Below are 17,829 nucleotides of genomic sequence, written 5' to 3'. Positions count from 1 at the left end.
AATATCTATTTCTAAGGAAGTGATTGCAGTTCTTACTGAATTTTCAGGATGCTCACCAGAGATTTTTGATCTAACATTGCTCTTCTGTGCTTCATCCTGGAAAACAGTTATTCTCAAATGTATGTGCTGCCAAAAAGCACTGACGTTAAATAAGGCATGACTGTGAAGTGAGACATATTTCTCTCTGTTGAGATGGGGCTTATAAAAGTCCAGTAAAGAGACATGATCAAATTTTGCTTGGAGTTGAATGTCTGATTGCAACTTTATACATTCCATTTGAAAATTCCCAGGCAATGTATTTATGTCGACTGAAAATGGAGTTGCAAATATACCAAAAAATTGATGATTTTTTCAGCACTCCTAAAAACTATTCTCAAATTATTTGATTTGAGAATAGTCTTTATTCTCAAAACAGAAAGCAGAGCTGCATAGTTTTCACTGTTCACAGAACTGTGTTCAGCCAATATATCAAAATGCATGAAATTATTTGCCATAACTCAAGTTTGCCATAATTTAAGATCCATTTCAAATGTTGTAGTTTGAAACATAGTGCAGAAAAGTTGATTTTCACCTTGAATATGCACGTTTAAATCATTTAAATCTGCAGTCAAATCCACCAAAAATGCTAAGTCTGAGCTATTTTTAATCTCGATGTTCTTGCACAAATTTTCCTTTTGATTCTATAAATGACTTGATTTCATTTTGCAAATCATGAAATCTTTTTAGCCTTTTAGCCAACTTATCCACCTTCCTTCAGAAAAGTAAATGATGTCCTCATAATCAGCATCCACACTTTTAAGGAACTCCTGGAATTGGGGATGATTCAGTCACTCAGACTTTATGAACTTCACAGCTTTGATGATGGTTTGCACAATGTTATCCATTCTTAAAGCTTTCACACGTAAATTTTATTGATGTCTGATGCAGTGATATCTCATCAAACGTGAGCTGCCAGTTGCAATTGCATTGCCTTCTATTGATTTTGTAAGTCTCTCTCTTTTTTTTTTTTACCAGTCATCATTGGGGCTCCATCAATGGCTATACCAGATATGTTGGTAAAGGTTAAAGAAAATCACTTCAGTGTAATTTTTACTGCTCCATATAAATATATAATAATAAATCTAGAGTTTTATTTGTGTCTTTTAATGGCACCAAAGAAGCCATTATATTTGTTATCAATATGTCTAATAAAAATGGCAAGTTGAGACGTATCTGTAACATTAGTACTCTCATCTGTCGCCAAAGCATAAAATTTGAAATTAGCAGCTTTATTCCCCAAATTTATTTTGATACATATTCCTGTTTCTTCAGTTTGCCTGGCTACAGTATGGTGAGACTGATTCTAGAAAAATCTGTTATGCTTTTTTTTTTTTTTTGTCAGGATAAATTGTATCTGCCATGTTTTCCATACGTTGCTTAATAAACTCACCATCAGTAAACAGTTTTGATTTTCTTGCAGTCAGATTTGTTACCACATAACTAGCTTAGAGTTTGAGTTGTAATATTTTTAAAAAGATTTTGTTGAGATGACAGACTTTTTTTCAGTTCCACTATTTTGTCTTTACAAAACATTCCTTGATATGCATCGAATTTGGCAGCATGCTTTTGCACAGAATGTCTTCTCAAATTGTAATCTTTGAAAACTGACACAACTTCCTTACAAATTAAGCTTAGTGCCTTATTGTTTGTCTCAACAACAAAGTGCTCATCTTTTGTTGAACACTCTTCCTTCATCCACGATTTTTTTTAGGTTCTATTTTCTTTTGAGATGACAGTAGGTAGGTTGAAATACTATTATTGGTAATCACTGCATTTTACTCAGCAAGAGGCACATGTGCATGTAACATGTAATACACAAGTTTTGATTTGATTGCTTGTTTTTCAGTGGAACACAGGAGAAAAAGTGATGTAGAATGACAACTGGAAGGATTTCCAAGGAAAGAAAGAATGACAGAACCTGTAGATGAAGACATACCCACATATTAATGAGAGAAAATCTGACCAGCAGGTAAGAATAAGTAAGTCTTAATTATTTAAGTGTCATGAGTACTAAGGACAGTGTGACTTAGGGCAAGAGCAGCACAGACGGAAGCTATAAAATGGAGATGACTATATCATTCAAATTTAGTATGGACAATGCTCTTATGAATATTTATGCACTTTGTGGTTCAGTGCTGGGCAGGTAAGAGACATGTTATGATCTACTAGATATCTGTTTTCTTCATTATCTATAATTATGATCTTGATATAGAAGAATAGAACCTGTGCTTCATCATTACCTGGCAGATGCAGGTGAGTGTCCTGAGCCATCCTTAACATGCTCTCTGGCAAGCAGGGAGAAGAAACTTCCTTCCTGCACCACCATTTCTGGGCAGGTCCAGATATGAACTGTATGTGGTGTGTAGGGCTTCAGGGTGATGTTGGAGCTGTGTCGATGGGGCATGGAGTTGATTGGGCAGGAGAACAGTGCCTCCACTTACCTGGGAGTTAATGGGCTCCTGAGTTTTGGGGAATGCAGGGAAGGATGACACTGAAGACATAGTGCACCTCGAAGGCACATCAAACCAGTGGACAAATTGTGCCGTGGTCTTGTTCTTTCCATGGTTTAGGACAAGGATGGGGAATCTGATTTGCAGGTTCTGGCAGGAGAGGCTAGGAAAATTAGAGGGATGTCCATCTCAAGCTGCCTGCTGCGCTTTTGTCACGTTGATTTCTTTTGTGTTCATACATGGAGCTCTGTGATGTGGAAAGTGTTGCTGTTCCCATATGTATATGTAACCGTGTGCATGGATGTACACAGAGGTAACTGATATTGATTAGGTCAAGATTTTAGAAACCCTCAAAATTTGGTCTGAACAAGGCTAACTACTGATAAAATCTTCCAAAATCAATATTGATAATAAAAACTTAGACTTATGTGCTTAAGATCTGACTGTGAGCTGTTCTGAACAAGGTGTGTCTGAATAAAAACAAATATATATTTGGAAAAAGGAAAATAGCTTGAAATGCATTTTGTTACAAAAAATAATACATATAGGTTGGATGTATGTGTGTTTATATATATATATATATATGAAGTAGTTATACATCAACCAAAGCCCAAATAAAACAACTGTGTAAGTAATTTCCTTCTGCACATCCAGCACTGTTGCACTTCTTTTGACGTTTACCTCACTTTCTTCTTCATCTTTTATTTGAACCTGCAATTAACACCTATAATGAAAAAGGAGATGGTGTGCTGCTTAGAAATTCTGGTGTTAATTAAAACTATTAACAATTAGACAAAAATAAGCAAGAAAAAGGAGGAAAACAGTATGTTTTGACTATCTTTTTTATACTTAAGGTAGACTAAAGCACAGAGGCTGCTTCTAATAAGGCTGCTTCAAAATTAATTATGAAACTTGGCCAAAAGAAGTGACAGTGAAATTCCCTATTTTAGGAGAGCTAGCATCCCTTGTTTTCCCTTCAACAGCATTTAGGTTTGCCAAGGCCTTTGTATAGGACTGAATTTCATTTCTGAATGAATTACCCTAATTTATGGAAGAACAATAGGGAAAATGAGCTCTGGCAACAATGGAGAAGGAATGGAAGTGTGATTCATCGTAGCAGAGTGAGCATTTGGGCTTGAATGGAACTCAAATTCATGTAGGAATAATGCAAAAATGCCCTAGGTTTCTAATGAGAGCAGTTCATCCACTGAGCTGCAACACTGCTTGAATAGAGCACTTCACTGGCAGAGTTAGCCCACATCTGCCATCCCTTGGGAGCCTCGTGAGTGCTCAGGGCTATCACTGCACTCACAGCCTCTGCTACTGATATCCATGTGGATTCCACAAAACGAGTGTTTGGTACCTAGGTATCCCCTTGGACGTGAGAACAATGCTGTGTCAAAAGTAAGTTCTCATCTTCTGACATCGCTGCGGTGCTTCCAAAAGTTTTACCTGCTCTGCGTAAAACTAATTTCAGGTCCTTTTCAGAAATATGCTTGAAAAAGATCTAATGAACAATACAGGAGAAGAGCACAGCAGCAGCAATATTGGTGCAGCAGAAAGTGACCATCTCTGCCACGTCCTTTTGGGTCTTGTTGAGCACCGTCAGCCTCACGATGAAGTAATCATCACTTGCTTGGCGGTATTTGTGGGACATGCATCTATTAGGCACAGGGCAGGAAGCTGAGAAACACTCAGAAGCCAGTTCAGTACCTTGCTGCAAAGGATTTCTTTGTAGTATCCCCGTATTTCATATAAAAATTCCTGCTTCTGCAATATTAGAGCATTTGACTTCTTTCTTCATCTCTAGAAGGATCACTAATTTCCCTGTTGGTGTGGGTGCTGGAGTGTAACATGGGAGCAAGGTATATTTCTTGACCTGCAGTTAGACTGGCTTTCCATGGGAAATTCCATAAAACAAGCTTTCTCGAGCTGTACAATGCCAGACTTAGGAATAGGCTGTCACAAAACCCCTGAGAGGTTCCAGGTCTCTGATTTTAAGTAATCTCTGCAGATTCAATCCAGTCAAGCTAGTGATGAAAACCACTCTGCTTTCCCAGCAAGGGTTCACATAACTATGAAAAAGCCTCTCTGGGGCTGAACATCGTTACCCAGCCTTATAACTTTAAGACTCTTGGGGATCAAGAGAAATAAGCCTGTTGCAAATCATCTGACCAAATTAATTGCAGTGGATGGAAGCAGAAAATCTATCAGAAAAATGAATCCCATGGACCTGTGATTTTATTTTTTCTTCTCTTAGCTGCTGTGTTAGTTTCTACTTTATAACATGCTGGCTTTTTCCCCCACCTTTTTAAGCTGTTCTTTATGATAAATGTTCAGCTTGTTTTCAATCTAAGTAACCAATTTCCTTCTTCTGGTGTCGTGGCATTTTTCACTGAGGAATTAGACATGACTGCTGAGAATTAAAACCCTAAATGCCCTTCCCATGAGACCTATAACTTGGTTTTAAGGCAGCCATTATTCAGGTGAAAAAATTCTCTTCAATGAGAGTTCAGGTAAGGACGAGAAAAATCCTTTGAACTTGAACATTTCTCATATCACCAAGTAAATTAGTCATCTAATCTCACCAGATCTTTGTGATGAAGAAAGTTATTACTGAAGAACTGAAAAACTCATAATTCCTAGCATCTTAATCCTCAGAATTTGCCAGAGAAGTAGAAAGTTGTGGTTTTTTTTTCTTTTCCTTTTAACTTCTCAGAGCCCAAGTAACACATTTCAGGTCTCCTAGACAGCTGGCATTTGAATTTAGGATGGTTTAAGCTTAGCATTGAGGTCAGTCCTACTATTCCTTTCTTTTTAAGATAACACTAGATAAAACTTTAGCTTCAAATGTCTTACCTGCTGATGATGGCTGTGAAAAAAAGGTATTTTCATGACGTTTTATAGCTGAAAAATTAGAGATTGGAATGGGAAAGAAACAGGAAAATGTAGAGTTTGTGTGGACTTTTTCTTCCTACTCTTGAGGACTACATGTTTGTATGTGTGTGTATATATCTATATATATTTAATCTCCTCTCTGGCTCCAAAATTATGAAGACAAATGTTTTCACTCCAGTTGTCTTCTTAGGAGAGTTACTGAGTATCTGCTCTGAGCATCCTCTCTGGGAAGAATATGGGAGGCCATTTGTTATGTTCAGTTTTCTTGGACTTGCCTGGGGATGAGTAATGCAAGGAGATGAAGAGTACTGGCCAAGTAAAGGGTGACAGCTGGAACTGATGCATGCTTACACTGTGTTGTAGTGTCTGGGTCTGGAGCACAAGTCTTATGAGGATTGGCTGAGGGAACTGGGAATGTCTAGTATGGAAAAGAAGGGTCTCAGGGGAGACCATATCACTCTCTACAACTGCCTGAAAGGAGGCTGTAGCAAGGTGAGGGCTGGTCTCTTCTCCCAGGTGACAGTGATAGGACAAGAGGGAATGGCCTCAAATTTCTCCAGGGGAAGTTCAGGTTGGATATTAGGAAGAATTTATTCTGTGAAAGAGTGATAATTCATTGGCACAGGCTGCCCAAGGAGGTGGTGGAGTCACCGTCCCTGGAGGTGTTCAAGAACTGTGGAGATGTGACACTGAGGGACATGGATTAGTGGACGTGGTGGGGATGGATGAATTGTTGATATGATGATCTTAGTGGTCTTTTCCAACCTTAATGGTTCTATGATTCTGTGATCTCACTGTACCAACAGTGTTTTCTGGACACTGTGGCGCATAGCTGGAGGTTTCATTCTTGTTATTATGGGGCAGAAAGCATCGGGCAATGACTCCCTAACCTGTTTCAGTCCAAATGCATACCAAGGTCAACTCAGCTGGAGCCACCTTGGATCACTTCATGTAAGAAGTACACTATTTTGCATCTGTAATTGTGTGAGAACTCAAGACTGATTCAGCTGCATGCTGGATTTACTTTATGTATATACACATTTAACCTAGCAAAAATATAGACAAATGGTGGGAAGCAGCTGTCAGTTGGAAAAAAAGGGGGAAGATTTAGTGGGGGCTAGTGGCGCTGTATACAGCCTAGCTAAAGAGCTTATCCATATTTCGCCCCTCCCTGATTTAATACCATTTCTGAGTCCTACATCCCAAGGATTATTTCTACCTCATCAGAGGCAGAAGCAGAAGAGGCTTCAGCTTGCTCTGTGTCATACTCTGAGCTGAAAAATAAATAAAAAGAGAATAAAAAGGTGGTGCCTGTCAAACTGATAACTTTGTGCATTATTAGGGATGATCTGTCAGATGTTGTGTGGGAAAACCTGCTCAGATAATAGAATTTGAGTGGGCTCAGCTAAAACTACAGGGAAGTGCAGGAGCCGAAAGAGACTCAGTAAACCATAATAATAGTAATTAAAGATTTTCACAGACTGGTCTGTCCAGCATTTGTAAAATAATAGCTTTTTCTACCTAGTCCATCAGTCAAGCGAGTTCGAATTCACATTGCTACTGTTCTTGGTAAGAGAAATACATCCTGACAGTGTATGGAAATGTATTTGTCCTGGGCTGACATCCTTCCAGGGAAGTTGCTTGCAGTGGCCAATGAGCTGACAGCATTGCCAAGTGCTGTGGGAACAAGGAAGTACCAAAATTGCTCCCGGAGTGGACTTTCCTCCTGGGTAAGGCTGGGAGGCACGGCCTTCTTCTAGGGGTCTGGAGGGCTGCCACAGCAGCATCCTCTTTCCTGAGAAGTTCCAAGTTGTAGTCTTTTCTTTCCCAAAAAGGAAGGAGGAGGCCAGAAGGGAAGAAAGGCCGTGACCTTAGTTCTCCACATCAGCCAGCATTACTCCCAGAGAGTGGAGAATCAAAGTTAACAGAGCGGTCAGCTGAGATGTGCAGTGTGTGATATGGTCCTCCCCCAGCACAGTGTCCGTATGTCAGGTTATTGTGCAGAAACAGCCTTTAGGTAGTCTGGATTCAAGGGGAAACGCAATCCAAAATGAAGGTGAAGGTAGGCAAAATGGTTGGGTGAATGCAGCCACACGGTATGAGTTATACATATACAAATTATAACTTTTCAATCTAAGCCTTTCCAAGCTTTGGAAAACAGTCAGTATATACCCAACAGACTTTATGCTCGTTCTACTCACATTCAAGGACTGGATAATGTCATTCCTGATCATTTTTAATTAAAATATCATTCAAGTAAAACTTGTTCTTCATTTGATATGAGAAACCCTTCAGAATCTGACTCTTTTCTTGAAATGTGAAAGTCTGATTTATTTATAACGCTATCATGAAAACTCAGGAAGTTCTGATGGAGCTAAGAGGAAAGTCCCCTAACTGACCTCTGCCCTTGCAAAACCATTACAGACAAAATTGATATTGGCTCGAGGGTGCTGTACATTAGCAAAATGTAACGTCAGTTCAGATTTCATCACGTCATGCCATAAGAAAAATCAATCAGTTGCTAAAATCAAATTTTGGAAAAAAAACAAACACAATGGCAGAAGGACATGCAGGCGTGAGCCATTTGACAGAAAGGACATAACAGATATTGTTTGCTTTAAATCTCTGTAATAGCTTCTCTTTTACATCTTTACAGCTGTAGTTTCTTCACTTTGCTTCTTTTTCGATTTACAACTACAGTACGTGTAGAAAGAATTCATGACAGCTTAGGACCTTGCTTAATGGTTGTGCATTTTTTGTTTGTTTTAATTGATGAGGCAAGAAAAGGATGTTAATAAAAACTTTAGATCTCCTGCCAAATACCAGAAGAGAGCTATTAATATAGATATGCATGTAAAATGTGGCACACTGGTCTGAATCTGTTATTATTGGTAGAGCTTGTAGCAGTACCTGTAGTTGTCTAACACTCTTTATTCCTTGTAATTAATCTTGTAACAAGTCTACTGCGCAGGTAGAAATTTCAATTCCAAATATCTGCTTCAAGTTGTTGGGTAGTTTTGGAGGAATGGAAGGATTAGAGAAGGGTTTAGCAAGAACAGTCCAGCTGTTCATCAATATTAAGCATATACCCACAAGTCAGACTGCATTAAAGTCGGACACCTTGCAGCAGCCCTGGTGGGTAGCATTAGTATTTCTGCCATTGAGTGTTGGTGCTGAGCAGTGCCAGTGGTGCAGACTGTAACAGCTGGAGCATGACCTCTGTTGTGCCGCCAGACCTGTCTGGCCCAGACACATGCCTCTGAGACACGTGTTGCACGTGGGCATCACCTCGCAGCCAGCTCCCAGACAGAAGCAATGAAATTCCTGACGCTAGCCCTTTGGTTCCTATCTGCAGTCCAGAAGTTGAGGACTCTTGACAAATCAAGTATTTTGGAGAGTAAGAAGAGCAGTCGAAGCTGGGGAAAGAGGCTAAGGCTTGCGTCTTGTAGGAATGTTATATTATTTTGCTCAGCTTGAAGCCATAGTCACTTTTTATTGTTCACTTGGCTGAACTTCTTAGTAGGAAAATTGATAAGCTCGTAATGTGCCTAAAAGGAGTTTGTTTTTCATTTTCCTGTTATGTAATTTCAAGGCTGGAGTGTTTTAACAAGGCCCGGAAGCTCTGGGCGCTTACTCAGCCTTATTCAGTTTGAAGTCACACCTGCAAAAAGTCAGATGCATTGTGTGTATTGAGAAGTACACTTGCAAATACCAGGAACAGAAGAGTGTTGCCCCAGATACCAGCTTTTTTGGAGTCTGAATAAACCTACATTCTGGCCCCAAACAGTTTGATTAATCCCATAGTGGCTTTTTCCATCAGAGGAACAGAAAGCTGTTAACCTGTGAGCTGGCTAAGTGTTACATCCTGCTTTTAGGCTGAGATAAAGATCAACCTGGGAAATGTGGTCCCTCCAAAACAGAGCATGCAGCAACACCACAGGGTTCCTTGTGGCACAGAACAAGCAAGTGCTGTGCTTGTGCCCAGTGGAAAACTCCAGGTGACGTGGAGGAACAGAACAAGCAAAATTAAACCCTTGGCTGGCTGCATCTCAGCAGAATTATGTCAATTCTTCATAAGCCAGCAGAGCTGCTGTTTGACCAGAGCACCAAGATCCAGACCCCACTGCTTGTCTAACCTAACTGTTAATTAAGAAATCCATCTCCAGACAAATCCTGAAGAATTTGGAAAGTCTTGGGTGCCTCAGAGAGTAGCCATAACCGTTAGGAAAGTAGCAATGTTTAATTAAATTCCCTTGCATGTTTAAAAGCTGTAGGGAACCAAGCCAAGATAATCCCCTTCCTCAAAAGAAAAAAAAAAAAAGAAAAGCAGCTTTGGGTGGGATTCCTCTCTTCTATGAGCCAGCTTAATTTTCATGCTCCCTGCAGCAGATTGTTTTAGGAAGGCATTTACCCAGCTTTCTCATCACTGTATTTTCTTCCTCCTCCAGCATTCCTGACTCTGCCTTTTCTCATTTCTATGGGGGAGGTTTTCCACTTTATTTTCTGGCAGTAGTGCTGATTTCTGAAAATACTTATTATCTCCATAACCTCAAACAGCCAATTTCCTAGGAAATTTCTCCCCATCCTTTTGAGAAAGCACTTATGTAATTACAGACAGCAGAGTCAGTATTTCAGCACGCTTCTGCCATTGTATGTCCTCCACAGCCCTCCTCTCACTTACCACCAGCCCCCCTTAATTGTGGCCTCAGATAAATGATGTGTGATGCCTGAAAACATAGCCTTTCTAAGCCCAGTTTTCCAGCTGTCTTTTGGAGGATGTCAAATTCTGGGGAATCTCCCTTAAGAGAGCTCTGTACTTCCTACTGTGCCAATAGTGTAAGCAGAGGTCGCCAGGTAGACTCATTGTTTCTGGGCCCACTGCTGTGTTGCAGCATAGGAAGAACTGCAAGAACTTAACTGTCCCTTTTCCATCTGTGTTCATCTGGGAAAATCATTTCCTCATCCTTTAAGAGAGCCCGTTTCTTCATGACCAGTTCCCCAGTCTTTTGTTCATGAGAATTGCTGTTGTCCAAATATGGGGATTATCGTAGAATCATAGAATAACTTGGGTCGAAAGGGACTTTAAATCCCACCCAGCCCCACCCCCAGCCATGAGCAGGGCTGCCCCCCACCAGCTCAGGCTGCCGAGGGCCCATCCAACCTGGCCTGGAGCGCCTGCAGGGATGGGGCACCCACAGCTCTGGGCAGCAGTGCCAGGGCCTCACCAACCTCTGAGTAAATAATTTCTGCCTAACATCTAACCTAAATCTCCCCTCTTTTAGTTTAAAGCCATTCTCCCTTGTCCTATTATTATCAGACCATGTACAAAGTCTGTCCCCCTCCTGCTTGTAAGCTCCCTTCAAGTACTGGAAGGCTGGAATGAGATCTCCCCAGAACCTTCTCTTCTCCAAGCTGAACAAGTTCAATTCCTTCAGCTTGTCTTTGTGAGAGAGATGCTTCAGCCCTCTGAGCATCTTTGTGGCCCTCATCTGGACCCACTCCAACAGTTCTCATCCTTCCTGTTTTGGAGGCTTCTTTCAAGCAGAAGCTCAGTTTATTTCTGTTTTGAAGATCTGATTGTGCACAGGAAGGGGAAGACCTTGCCTTAACTGAAAAGATTCTCACTGGCAACTTCTTCATGATTGATATAAGCATCAAGCCAGACAGCTGAGGGATTTGAAGGGAAGGGTAATAAAGCTGATGAATTAAAATGGTCTGAGGAAGATTTTACACTAATTGCTTTGGAAATCAGCCTCCTACCTGACAGGTTATGGCTTTCATGGGCTTCCAAGCAGGCTGCTTTCCTCTGCTCAGCGATGGTCTGCCTCTTTGTCAGGCCACAGCCTTTATTGAACTTGAATGCATTTTGGGGTGGTCCAAATCGATTGTCACTACTTCCGATTAAATAAGCATGGACTTGCTTTAAAAGGGTTTTAGCTTTAACTAAACAAAACAACAACAACAAAACCAAACATAGTGGTGTGCTGTTTAATCTATCAGGATATGCTGGAAGTCCCTCGTTATGATTTCCCTAGCTATCTGTTTAAAATTGCAAGGAGATTCCTGCTTAGCATCATCCGCGCAGCAGTGCCTTTTAACTTGGCTGCAACAGTGAAATGAGGATGTCCAACTTCACAGAGTAGGTATTGCAAGGGACCAAAGGCCAAGCTAAATAGGTAAAATGCAGCACAAGCTGTACAGGTGATGTAAAGGGGAAAATAGCACTCAAAGGGAGACTGTACATAAAAGTTGCTGATGCATACATAATGCCTTGTTTGGGCAGAGCATGGGACTGGCAGGCTTTGCTCTGCTCTCCTCAGGTATCTTCCGGCAAGCGCTGAAGCAGAAATGCATTGGGCCAGAAACAGAAGGACACATACAGAGTCAAAACCACTGGGTGTCCAAAAAATAGCTCACTTAATAAGGTCTGCTGATTGAATACAAATTCAGATGCTGCTAAAAGTAAAATTACTGAAGAGGTGAACTGAGTACACCAATGTTTTTGGTTTTTTTTTTGCCAAGCACAGCACAATGGATGAAAATATAGCTGATAGGTTCCTTCTCGGTCATTAACATGTCATGCTTTTCCTTTCCTTTGTGGATGAGGTATCCACATTTCATCCTAACAGCTCTCCTGAGCATTCGTCTGCTGCTCTTAACTTCAGTCCTTAATGCAGTCAGGTTTGTATCATGAACCTGTATGGCTGAGAGTAGTGAACATGGAGGAGCTCTTAGCTTTCCTAGCTTTTGAAGGTGTAATATTAACCTATCTGAGAAGAGAAAATCATCAGGAAATAATAAAAGGTGTCTGTACGCAGAAATGTCCAAAACAACAAAAATTATGCAATGGCCATAATCAAATATATATGCCCTTACCCAGGTTGTTACTTGCAAACAGTACACTCATCCTCTTGGTGAATGCTGTACTCACATGGCCCCTCTGTTAATAGGCTCACTGCGACTCCTCATTAACCATAGACGCCTAATTACTTCTCGGAAAGGGGCTTGTGTCCCGCTCTCCTCATCAGAGCAAATCTTTTCTGGCTCCGCTTTCTTTCCTGGGTCATTGCTACTGGAACACAAGCATGTGCTAGTTCCTGCCACGTAAGAGAATATAATACATGATAAAATGTACAAGAGCCTCTTAGATAGAAACCAAGCTGCTGTGTCACGTAAAATTACAGGGAGAAAAAAAAAAATCTGTCAAAAAATGTAACAGTGTCAAAACAGAAACCATAAGTTTACTGATTACGTTGAAATGTCACTTTGAAGATACAGAGGAGGAAATGGATTTTTTTGTTGTTGTTATTGTCACAATGTGTTATTTTAGCTAGGAAAAGATATTTTGGATTTTTTTTTTTAATAATTGATTGTTAGAAAATGTGTTGCATTTGGACACTGCTGTGCCAGCATCCCATCGCTATGTGTTGAAATATTGGAGATGATCCTACTCCAGGGCATGTCTATAAAGATAACTACAACTGTGCTAACAAAGCAGCATACTGTTCATACCTGTATTTAGTATTTATTGCAGTGAAGGTCATGACAGTGGTGCCCCATTTTAAGCGATTATTTTGTTACTGTCTGGGTTAAACTGAAATAGAACACTGTCCATTTGGAAAGAAAAAAACCTTCCTATGGAGATATATACCACAGTAATAAGATGAGAACTCCAATTAATTGAGTTATTTTGCTTCTAGAGCACGCAAAGATATTTCTTATTCCTACAAAAAATTCCTATGCATTAGAAATTAATAAAATTCAAGTCCTGATCCTTCTTTCACAGAATCTATGTAATATCCATTATGTAATTGGTTTAACATTAGCAAGATTTATGACTTTAAGAAAGATTCTTCACTGTTTTTAGAGATGAAGTTATACAGAAAATCTTATGTCCCTGACATGGCTGTGCAGGTATTGCCTATGTGGGTAACCTTCTGCTGCAGTGTTCTTTTGATATTTCTATGATTTCCTGCCAAGCTCTTACAAGGGTATGTTCCATTTCCAGCGGTAACACACCAATTAAGAGACCAAAAATCAGCTTTCTTATAAGAGAAATCAATTTAATTTTAATTATTTTTAATATATACTAGCGCTTTCCAGGTATTGAAATTATACTCATTTGTTTTCTTAATACTTTTGAACATGATCAAGTAGCAGCAACAAAATATTCCATTTCCATGGAAATCAGTGTAGTTTTCTGTGCCTCTAATCAGACCACTCTGCTGAAAGCTAAACTGTTTATTTTTAACTTTTCAGAAGATAAAAGCTTGCCTTGCCTTTCACTTTTTTTTCACATAGCTGTTGTTCTCTGCTTCATTAGGGCTTCTCACCAGAAACGAGAGCTGGGCTGCAGGACAGATCATGCAATCACAGAATATCCTGAGTTGGAAGAGACCCACAAGGATCACTGAGACCACCAACACCATACTTGTCATTAGCCTCAGAAGCAAAGAATGGAGTTGAGACACAGGTAACCCAGATGTTACTCCCAGTCTAGGGAACACCATGGTGTACAGCTATTCCAGGAGTTCCTGTGCCCTGTATATAGAACTGTTTAAAAGAGAGTTCAAACTTTGCAAACACAGCAGAGACTTTGAGAAACAGGCAGATGCTTGAAGCTGAACCTTCAGAAGCACAGAGGAAGCCTGCAGCTTGTATGTTGTGTCATGAGTTACCTGGGTGAGCAAAACATCATGGCATGGTCAGGTGAGGAAATCTGCAGAGAGATAAGAAATAGCAGCTCTCAGCACACGTGGGGAATTAAAGCTCTGTTAAAGACCTTGAGGATTCACATCTCTGTGGGATCTCAGTACTGCACTGAGACTCTTTCCAGGTGACGACTGTAGGAAGGAACTAATGCAGAAAGAAGAATTCAGGTAAAGAAAAGAGCCAGATGGAAGAAACTGGCAGAGAATGGCATAAATAAGGGCAGAGCAAGGGAACAGGCAAGTCAGCCATTCTTCCTTTTTCTGCCTGCTCCTGCCACTGAGTTTCCTCCTTGTTACAGGTGTGTTAACTTGGTGATTATGAGCAGACCTTGGCTGGCGTGTGTCAGGCAGGTGGGTGTGGTGTCTTAGTTCCTTGGCAGGACCTGAAGATGGTGGTGTTTGCAGACTGCCTGTGCTCTGAGCTTGTTTTGCTGCCAACAAAACATTGGGATTGCTTGTATCACTCCAGTAAAGCTGTGGTTTTTTTTCTTTTTTGGCATCAATAGAGATTATCTTCTTGATGTATTTGTTTGGCCTTGATGTTATTGAAAGCGGTGTATCTGACTATAGCTGAAAACCAGCAGCAGCACCTTTACTTTATCTCATGTTTTTATTAGTTTAGTATTATGAAAAGCCATAGCAGGAAGTGAGTATGGCACGGGACCTGAACCTCCGAGGATACATGTGGGTATCAACTTAACAACCAGTTCCCTGTATTTACTCTCTAGTTTGCACAACATAGTTTATTGAGGTTATTTATCTCTGCTGCTGACTCACAGATGGAAATCAGCTCCTGCTCCCCCTTTAAAAGCCATGATGGCCATTGGGAGCAACCAGCAGTAACACTGCTTCCTCACCAGGAAGGTCAGTAGTTGTGGCTCCCAGTTCACAGGGAACACGCAGGAAAATATTATCTTCACGTTTTACCTTGAGCTGCTGCACCAATTCCATGCCAGGTGGGGAGGGAGAGGTTTTGTACAGCGCTAAACTCCTGCTGTGATGCTTTCACCATGTATTTCAGTTGCTTCAGGGGTTGAACTGGGGAGAAAGCACGATGGCAAGTAGAATGACCTGATGGGAAACAATCTCTTTCACTTTACTTTGTTAGCATTCAGATAAGGTTCTGAGGTTTTTGCTTATTACCTATTGATCTTTGATATTTACCCAGTCTTTTTTTTTTTCCCCTTTGATTGATTTGGTCCGGCTAGACAGGAATTAAATACGTGATTAGTCTTAGGTTAGCCAAAACTGAATAGTTGGGTTAATGAATGACTCACTGACGATACCAATCGCTCAGTTTGCTGATAGACTCCAGGAACCGCAACAATACAAACCAATATTTCTAACAGGTGTCTGGTGCTGGCAGATGTTCAGGGAGAAGAAGCAGATAAGTGGGACTAGGGAATTTCAGAAAAAGTTAACCTTTTCCCTTTCTGGGCCACGTAGGCCTTGCCTGAGGCGTCATCACTAGCAAAATGAGGCCATTGTAAGATTTATTGGCTCAATGCAGCATTTATTTAGTGACAGTCACAAAAGGTAATTGTGTGAGCATGTGCAGCCTGGAGTGTTTAATTGCCTCTGCGCCAGGGCTCCAGTACGTATGCGGGAAGCGCTCCCCACATGTATTAAGCAGAGTCCTTCCCCATATATAAAACACCAAGCGCTCATAAGCCTGCAGCATCACTGCCACAAAGCAATGGCACGTGCTCAAGGAAGAGCAACAGAGCACTGCTCTGCTGCTGGTTTCAGCCCTGCACAAAACCCCTCCTGGGAGCATCTGCTGGCTCTGCACTGCAGCAGCAAAACAGGCGCCCTGAAGGTGTGCGTCAGCTAGGAGCAGGAAGAAAAATGGGGAGGAGGAAGAGAAGAGGACAAAAGATCTCAGTTATTTCAATCCCAAGTAATTTGAAAAGGAAAAAAAAATCACAGCTCTTTCTATTCACTCCTTCCTGCCTGTTTTCCCTAGAGGGAGTTATCTTTTCTTTCCCGGTTTTCCTCCTTTACAAGCACACTTTTTTCTTTTTGGCACTGAGGGAAAAGAAAGTACATAGGAGGAAATGAAGGAGAAAAGGATAAGCGCAACCTTAAAAAGCATTTGATTCCTCTATCGCTGCCTAAAATCAGGAGAGAGTTTTTGAATAGTTTGGTGAGTTTTTTGGTTGCTTGCTTTTTAATTTTTGATATAGAGGTCATTTAAAATAATTTCTGCAGCAAAGACTATCAAGCAATTGCTTCAGTGTCTGTCAGTGAGTGAGATGGTTTAAAAAAGCAAAAGTGTTTCTCAGTCACACCATTTTGATTTAGTATCGCTTCTTCATTGCACATTACAGTACTGAATGCTACTTTTTTGGATGCCTTCCAAGCTTTGTACTTGGAATTTTGTTACCTGATCATGCTATTTGGTCTTGAAGGGGGAGCAATGGGGCTGCTTAATACCGCAATGGAGCAGCACCTGTTGGTGGGGAAGACAGACCAGCACCCTGCTACCTTGCTTTTCAAGGAAAGAAAACAAACAAAAAAGATGGGGTTTTGTTGTGTTTTGGGTTGCCAAGTCTGAGCTGGCTCTGATGGCTGGGAGAGACTATCTGGGGCCATTCCCAAAGGAAAAGGGCAGCTCAGCCAGGAGCCATGTCGAACTGGGTTCAAGGTGGAAATGGGGAAGTAAAGCATGCTGATAATTGGGAAGGATCTGTTTTAAGGGCTGAAATGAAATGCTCTGTGTTGCTGTAAAACACCGAGCCTCAGTTTTCCTGTGATGTGCAGGATTCTTTTCTGAGCCCCGCAGTCTGTGAGATAATGGACTCTGTAACTGCTCCTCATCTCTGTGACTAACAGCTCCTTTTTGGCACACGTCCTGGAACTCAAAGGAGTGTAATTTTTAATTCTTGATATCACAACTAATTATACTATTACAACTAGCTGTAATGTTACAACTAACATTATTCATCTTAGCCTTGGTCTTCCTTTCCCTTTTATAAATCCTACTGCTTCTGCACAGATTAAATTCTGAGACTATTAAGGCTTTGATTACAGTTTAGTCGTATTAAATTATCCCTTGGTGGTAAGGCTGTCCTGTCAACCACACTGATACCTACAATTAATGGAGAAGATAACTGGTAGTTTGGTGCGAAGCTGTGCCTGGTTGGGAGGGGGAGCCGTGTGGAGCCTGGGGCAATATAGCCTTCCTTGGGCTGGGCATGGAGCAGGATTTGATCCATCTCCCACATCGTCCCCATAAAGGCTGGGTGGCTGTATGCTGAAGCATTGAGAGCTATTTAAGGCTGCTTGGGTGACACAGGAAGCGGAAATACTGGTATGAGTGAATCGAGTTACTGCAAGATATTCTTAATATTGCATCCTCATTCTTACATGTCTGAAAGGCCTTGGAGGAGTGAAAATCTCCAGCTTTGAGTGCTTCAGCCCTGGCGTACAATACTGCTGCCCACCCTTGTGGGTGCCCTCTCAGAGCACTTCCACCAGGATGTTTGGGTGTCTCTGAGGGCTGTGTGCCACAGAGTCTCCTATTACTAGCAGAAAGGCTTTGGGCTAATTACCAAACATATGCCACTGTGGTACTGAGCAGCCCCATAGGAGCAGCTCCATGGGTAGTTGCCTTTTTGGCAGAGGTCCCCCATAGGTTGGAGATGTCGTGGAAGGGCTGCTTGCTCTGTGCATGGTGCAAGATGTTCCTGCCTTATTTATTTCTCACTCCCGTCGCTGGAACAGACAAT

At 41.2% G+C, this 17,829-nt stretch overlaps 1 protein-coding gene across 21 annotated transcripts in view; it reads left to right on the top strand.

Annotated features, from left to right (window-relative positions):
• SPTLC3 (serine palmitoyltransferase long chain base subunit 3) overlaps positions 1-17,829 on the top strand; it is a 295,028-nt gene that overhangs the window by 49,836 nt on the left and 227,363 nt on the right. For all 21 annotated transcript variants that reach the window (XM_021392178.1, XM_021392175.1, XM_021392167.1 and 18 more), the window contains 2 exons: positions 1,886-2,008; positions 13,711-13,860. The gene's annotated coding sequence lies outside the window, so the exon portion shown is untranslated. The remainder of the gene's footprint in view (positions 1-1,885; positions 2,009-13,710; positions 13,861-17,829) is intronic.

This window comes from Numida meleagris, chromosome 3, assembly GCF_002078875.1.
Source record: "Numida meleagris isolate 19003 breed g44 Domestic line chromosome 3, NumMel1.0, whole genome shotgun sequence".
Taxonomy (NCBI): domain Eukaryota; kingdom Metazoa; phylum Chordata; class Aves; order Galliformes; family Numididae; genus Numida; species Numida meleagris.
This window is presented reverse-complemented; position numbering and strand designations above follow the sequence as displayed.